Source organism: Taudactylus pleione, unplaced genomic scaffold (genome assembly GCF_031769625.1).
Source record: "Taudactylus pleione unplaced genomic scaffold, aTauple2 ptg000199l, whole genome shotgun sequence".
Classification (NCBI taxonomy): Eukaryota; Metazoa; Chordata; class Amphibia; order Anura; family Myobatrachidae; genus Taudactylus; species Taudactylus pleione.
Window position 1 is genome coordinate 3,890,552 of NW_028284601.1, and position 6,909 is coordinate 3,897,460.

The following is a 6,909-nucleotide window of genomic DNA, read 5'->3' on the forward strand; positions in this document are numbered from 1 at the left end:
TCGGCACGTCTGCCTGTGTGTTGGCGATTCGCCGACAGCCCGTACACTTGTTATAGGGACCGTTGGTGACTGACATCTCAACTGGATGGGTAAATTTAAATACCCACCGGCCCAGTTATGTCAGTGCATACACATCGGCCGAAGGATTGGCAAGTGTGTACCCAGCTTTAGGAGCTGATTGGTTGGTACTTTATCTCTCTCCAAGGCTTAGTACATATACCCCTCTGTCACTGAAATTCCTACTTAACATGCCCCAACAATCACTGAGGTCTTTCTCTTGCAGCCATAACTATGAACCCCTGGGACAGTCGAGCATTTTTATGCATGAACCTGACTGTTTTTTTCTCACTGGTTCACCTCCATTTTCCCAGGGTTGCGGTCCTGCTAACTCACTCACAGCCACGCTTGTGGAATCATTCACCAATTCATTCATTTGTTTGCTTAAATGCTAACTCATTCACTCACTAATATTCACACTTGCTCACTAAATTCCTTCCCTTCCTGTGATGACTCGGTATTTCACTCATTCTTCACTTGGTTATTCACCTGGATGGAACAACTACTGTACCGTCCACTACTGTCACTTCTAGTTGGCCATCCAGGTAATCACATTCCCTGCGGGGTCACAAGCTGCTGGGTTGTGAGCAGGAGGCATGTCTCCCCAGCAACTTCATTTTGATGTATCAGTCCTAGAAGTCTTTGGCTCCTCAGACGTTTGCTGTCTTACGTTGGTGGAGGTCCATTGACATAGATGAGCATTAGAGACCAGCCAAACCGTTGCGAAGAGCAGCTGGACCGACCCAGTGGAAAGATGAGGAGTGAGCCACCGAGAAGCAGAAACAGGAATAATAATAAGGAAGCCAAACGCTTGATCCAGAGCCACAGGCAGCCCGGAGAACTGTGGGAGGTTTTGTGAGGCCTCATGACATCCCTGCCAAGAGAAGAGAACTGGCGATTACTGACTGAACACACAGATGACCTACAGAGGCAGAACCGTTACTAGACTTTTTGGTGTCCTGTGCCAGAGAGAGCATTGGTGACTCCCACCCCCACCTTCATTGTTTAAATAGGAACATAAGTTAGTGCAACTGATAAAGGGCCATGGACTCATGGGGAAGGGCCAGGGAAGAGATAAGGGAGGCCAGGAGATGCTGGGGATAAAAGAAGAGGAAGCTACAAGTGAGAATGATAATAATCAGGAAAATTGACAGGCCCAAACAGCGCCCCCTGCCCTGCGATGCCCTGTGCCATGGCACTGGTCGCACTACCCTAGTTACAGCCCTGCACAGAGGGCTCCCATTGGTAACAGGTTACTTAGGACAGTCCCTTTTATTTAACCAAAATATTTTACTCCCATAATTTTACACAAGCCCAATTAACAAAAGTGTTATAAAGGTGGATACTTATACCTTCTAAAGAGAACAAGGGAAATTGTTTCTCATGGCAACTAATCAGATTCTAGCTATCATGTAGTATATTCTATAAAATGATAGCTGGAATCTGATTGGCCGATATGGGTAACACCTCCACTTGTCCTCTTTAGAAGGTTTGATCCCTAAAACCTGTTTTACTTTATCTGTTATGTACAAAATACATTGGGTGAATATTAGGACTTCATCGGGTGGGCGGACATATTACAGCTAATTTCCTCACCAGCTGTTTTATTTATGGTAAGAGAGTGTGAATTTGTGAGGGGACCAGGAGGCGGGATGATTTCACGGTCTGCCTGTAATCTGGGCAATAACATAGATGGTGCAGCCCCAGATAATTGTTTAGTAGAACTTGTTTCCTTGACAGACATTCCCCCTGAGTCTCAGCCACATCTACTGAGGTCAAGCAGATTTGCACCTGCAAAAGTGATGGGCAAGGAAAGTCCTGGTGATCTTCCTCCATTCTTACATTGCAGTGTTTGGGGGTATGCAATATGGTTACCGATATATAACCTGTTGTACAAAGTAAAAAGTTTTCTCCTAACTCTATATAATAATTTATGTTGATCATTTTAACACCTGTGGCAATCACTATCAGGGCTGTAGCTAGGGTAGTGCGGCCGGTGCCATCGCATAGGGCACCACAGGTCAGGGGGAGCAGTTTGGGCCTGTCATATTTCTGTTTATTATCATTCTCACTTGTAGCTTCCTCTTATTTTATCCCCAGTATCTCCTGGCCTCTCCTATCTCTTCCTTGGCCCTTCCCCATGCGGCCATTCCCCTTTTTAGGGTGCATTATGTCCCTTTGAAAAATGAGGAGGGCGCCAATGCTCTTTCTGGCACAGGGCACAAAAAAGTCTAGTTACGGCTCTGATCACTATACATTAATTCTACTAGAATGTGGGATCTTTACCCGTTCTCCATGAGAATTGAGACCTCTTGCTTTGAAGGGTGAATCTTCCTTTTCACATTCTGCAACAGAAAGAACATTTATAAGAGAAGACTATCAATAGTAAAGTGACCCTGTCGCCTACACTCTGTGGAAGTTATTTATAAAGGGCAAAACACCCTTTGGTGACGTCGCATGCATCAAATTATGCTGGCGCTCCTAGGTTACTGCCAAAGGAAGCAGGATTACAGCATTTGTGGAGGAGCAGCAGTTTACACCAAAGTGAGAGGAGTTAATGGAATGAGGAGCAGTTTGCACCAGCTGGTGGGAGGAGTTAGTGGAATGAAGAGCAGTTTGCACCCACTGGTGGGAGGAGTTAGTGGAATGAGGAGCAGTTTGCACCAGCTGGTGGGAGGAGTTAGTGGAATGAAGAGCAGTTTGCACCCACTGGTGGGAGGAGTTAGTGGAATGAAGAGCAGTTTGCACCAACTGGTGGGAGGAGTTAGTGGAGTGAGGAGCAGTTTGCACCAACTGGTGGGAGGAGTTAGTGGAGTGAGGAGCAGTTTGCACCAACTGGTGGGAGGAGTTAGTGGAAAGAGGGCCTGTCTAGATGCAGCTAGTTTTGCAGTGCAGTGTAAAATCACAATGACATCTAGCAGAGCTTGAAGTGCAGAGAAGGCACATTTTAAAATGCAGATTTGTACTAGTTATGATTATGAGTTGGTGGAGATCGGGACTTATTATATAATGTGACACATTTTTACATGTAGCTATCTGTAGCCCTTTCCATTGCCCCCCACTGAACCATCTGCAGGCCGATGGCCACTCATGTGCAGTACACTCGTTAAGTCTAAACCCAGAGGCAAAGTGATAACGGTAGCTATCACTTTGTTTCGAGGCTGAATTAGGTTTTTTGGAAAGCTCTGTTCCGGCGAGTTGGGACTTAATTATTACGTCTCAACTGTATTAAAAATACGGTTGTTAATAAATACGGGTCACCACTAAGGGGGAGATGTACAAAGACTTGGAAGGAGATAAAGTGGAGAGAGATAAACTACCAACAAATCAGCTCCTAACTATCATGTTACATGCTGTGTTTAAAAAATGACCGTTAGGACCTGATTAGTTGGTAGTTTATCTCTCTACACTTTATCACTCTCCAAGGCTTAGTACATCTACCTCATAAGCTCCTCCCTCACCTATATGAACAAATCCATGCCTACATCCCCCCCCCTTGTCTCTTTCTATCTTTAGGACTTAAACACAGTAGGCTGCTTAAATATAAAAGTAATATCTGTCATGAATCTATATATAAGAGGCACGTTCTCTGCAGCAGTTACTTCTGTGAAAGTGTCGCTTACCTGAGTCATCACCATCCGCTTTTTCTTTCCCTGCCATCTTCTATGCCCAGGGCAGGTATGGTGTGACCGGCTGCCAATCACCTGTGCATCAGAAGCCACTGGCGCCACCTCAGCAGGGTTATGCCAGCAATGCCCAGGTGCTGGGAGGGGACCATCCATTCTGAGCGCCGAATCTGGCTCTTCTATTGGGACGGCAACTAAAACAAAGCGTAACTGTGTATCAAGTCATCAAACACAGACATTCAGCAAATTAGATGCAATACTAGTCTATGGTTCTACAAAACCACCCTGATCTATCATTGCACAGCACAATAGGATGTGTTCTATATATTCTGTGCATTGTATGCTTGGTGTGAGGTGCAGGGCACTCACCAGGACAACAGATGGCGTCTTCTCCTCGTCCTGTCTCCATTCCTGGCAAGGAGTTGGGCAAAGACTACAAGAGGAAGAGAACCCTCATTATACACCTAACAGACTGGAACACAGATAGACAACACTAAATCTCCAGGAAAACTTGCCACAGCTAGGCAGAGAGAGAGCCAAATACAGACAGACAGCACATACACAGACATACACAGAGCGACAGAATGGGGAAATAACAGCTAGTGACACTGAGGTTCTGGACCAGGGATGGGGAACCTCCAGCTCAGAGCCGTATAAGGCCCCCAAATCATTTGGTCTGGTCCTCTGAGCTTTTTTCTGATAGCCTCATCTGGATTGCAGAGTGCCTGTAATGGCACACTGCAGCCAGAATCTATGCAGCAGTGCCGCCTGGAACGTCCTCAGGACGCTTCAGACGGTCACACCGCTGCCCTTACAGCTCCCCAGAGCACCCTCAGGATGCTCCAGGCATTGCTGTAATTACTGGCGATTGTGGCCCCGGGTGACACCACACATAGGGGGCGTGGCCTGCATCGGGCCCACGAATAAAGTTATATATATCAAAATGGCCCTCTGCAGAAAAAAAAGTTCCCCAACCCTGCTCTAGACAGTCAACCAGGGAGAGAGACATCCAAGGTTATAAACACTTGTACAGACAGACACAGTAACTGACAGGCACAGTAGAGACACACGGTAACCTCTGGCAGACATGACTGGGCCCCAGGGTAAATTCCGCCAATATTTTGCTACTTTTCTGGTTTTGTTAGCACTATATAAAAGTGTAATACTATAATGGATCAGGTCACATAACATACATCATCTCTGCGGTGGGGCTGAGCATGCAGAGGGCATTTCAGTTGTCTATTTAAGTCCTCACACTTAATCCTGGGTTTTGTTTTGCATTAAAATACACCAGTAAAAACTTATATCACATGCCACAAGCAATCATGTTTGATATACATGTACACTAGTGTTTCAGTGATCACTGTGGGCTTCCCAATGCATCTAAAGGCAAAAAGGTGAATTTGCAAAACTAACTACACAACAAAAATGTAACAGAATGCATGTAAATACTCCACAATGTGGCCCTGATTCAGACCCGCTTGTTGCCGGAGGCAGCGCGCAGGGTCTGATGGGCGTTTTTTTTTTCTTTGGCCGCTCGCTAAGCTGTGGGACACCTCACTGTCACTCACCATCGACAGCCGCCCCGTCTTGTAGCGAGCCCCGCAGTGACTGAAGTTCAGTCGCTCAGCGGGGCTCGCGCATGCGCACGCCGGACGCGGCGCATGTGCAGGGGGAAACATCAAGCCGCTTGCGAGCGGCTCTGAATCAGGCCCTGTGTACAGTAACTCTAATTTGACTATGTACCTTGGAGAGAAATAAAGTGAAGAGGGTTAGTACCGACCAATCAGGCTCTTTCCTCCTGTCACTATCCACTTTATCTCTCTCCAAGGCTTAGTACAGACAGACACAGTATCTTACAGGCACAATAGAGACACACGAGAGAAATAGTACCAACCAATCAGGCTCCTGTCACTTTACAGGCTGTGTTTGAAAAATTAAATTTTAGGAGCTGATTGGTTGGTACTTTATCCCATCCATTTTATCTCTCTCCAAGGCTTAGTACACAAACCTCTATTATTACTAACAGACTGAGGTGGAGACCAAAACATTCACTTTAAGAGGGTAACTAGAGGTAGTAAATGATAGAATTCTCATAAAATTTTGCACTTCACATTCCGGAGCGGATTCAGAGCCGCACACACGTTGTGCACAATTGCTCTCACACTGGGCCTAATATAGAGGTGTCAGAGTCACAATGCCCATGTGCCGCGATGGTCTTCAGACAGCAGTTTTACTGTGGATTACGATGCAGAGTGATCGACAGACAGCAACCCTTTGGGGGGAGGTAACGGGTGTAACACACCCCCTAAACCAGTTGCGACATGCCTGCGTCTCCTCCTTACGCAGGTGTTCTGCCCCCGGTGCCTTACTTTTGAAGGGCATTTTGAGCACCCATAGGGTTGCTCAGAGGTATGATGGTGCGACCAATGTTCATCTGTTTGTACGCAAGCGGCGGATCTGAGAAGTTGGCGGTGAACGCCTCTGTACAAGAGACGGGGGCTGAGACATCTGCTTAACTTCTCACAACATCCTCTGTACTCAGAATCGCAGCAGCAACGGGCATTGCGTCCACCTCTGAATCAGGCCTATAGTGTGCAAAGATCATTCTAAATGCGAATATTCACCCGCATGCAGAATTGTGCGACTGCCCCATCCATAAAATTTGGTTTAATAGCAATCATAATTATCAGCGTGCACATGCACCAGTCTTATGCTTGGTGCAAGAGATACCTCTGGAATCAGACTCTGTGTACACGCAATCAACATAGCCCGCAGTTGCGTCTACACTAAGCCTAGTCTTCGTATGAACCCTTAGCCCCTTTGCCACCTAGTTATGCCCATTCAGCTGCAAGTGGAAATGTGACTGAGATCCATATGACTCAGAATTGCCAATAGATGTATACGCAGAGCCGTAACTAGACTTTCGGTGCCCTGGGCCAGAAAGAGCATTGGCACCCCCCTCCCCCTTCATTTTTCAAATAGGGACATAAGATGCGCATCTGAAAATGGGGCGTGGCTTCATGGGGAAGGGGCATGACAAATCTGATTTGTCCCATACAATGCTGAAGAGGTACCGATCCCTATGTACCACTGTTATCTAGATGTCACTGCCAAATACATTGTGAATCCAATGGTTGCAGTGATGATACACAATAATTATGCAGAGGTGATGGGTTCGAGTCCTGGGTATGACAGTATTTTGAAATGAGTGTGTTAAATAAAG

At 46.4% G+C, this 6,909-nt stretch overlaps 1 long non-coding RNA gene across 1 annotated transcript; it reads right to left on the reverse strand.

Moving 5' to 3' along the window:
- Positions 1-800: 800 nt before the first annotated feature.
- LOC148518716 (uncharacterized) lies at positions 801-3,715 on the reverse strand. Its single transcript, XR_015878977.1, has 3 exons — positions 3,681-3,715; positions 2,344-2,402; positions 801-931 (listed from the first exon to the last, which is right to left on the reverse strand). It is a non-coding gene; the product is annotated as an uncharacterized LOC148518716 (long non-coding RNA).
- Between the last annotated feature and the right edge of the window lie 3,194 nt (positions 3,716-6,909).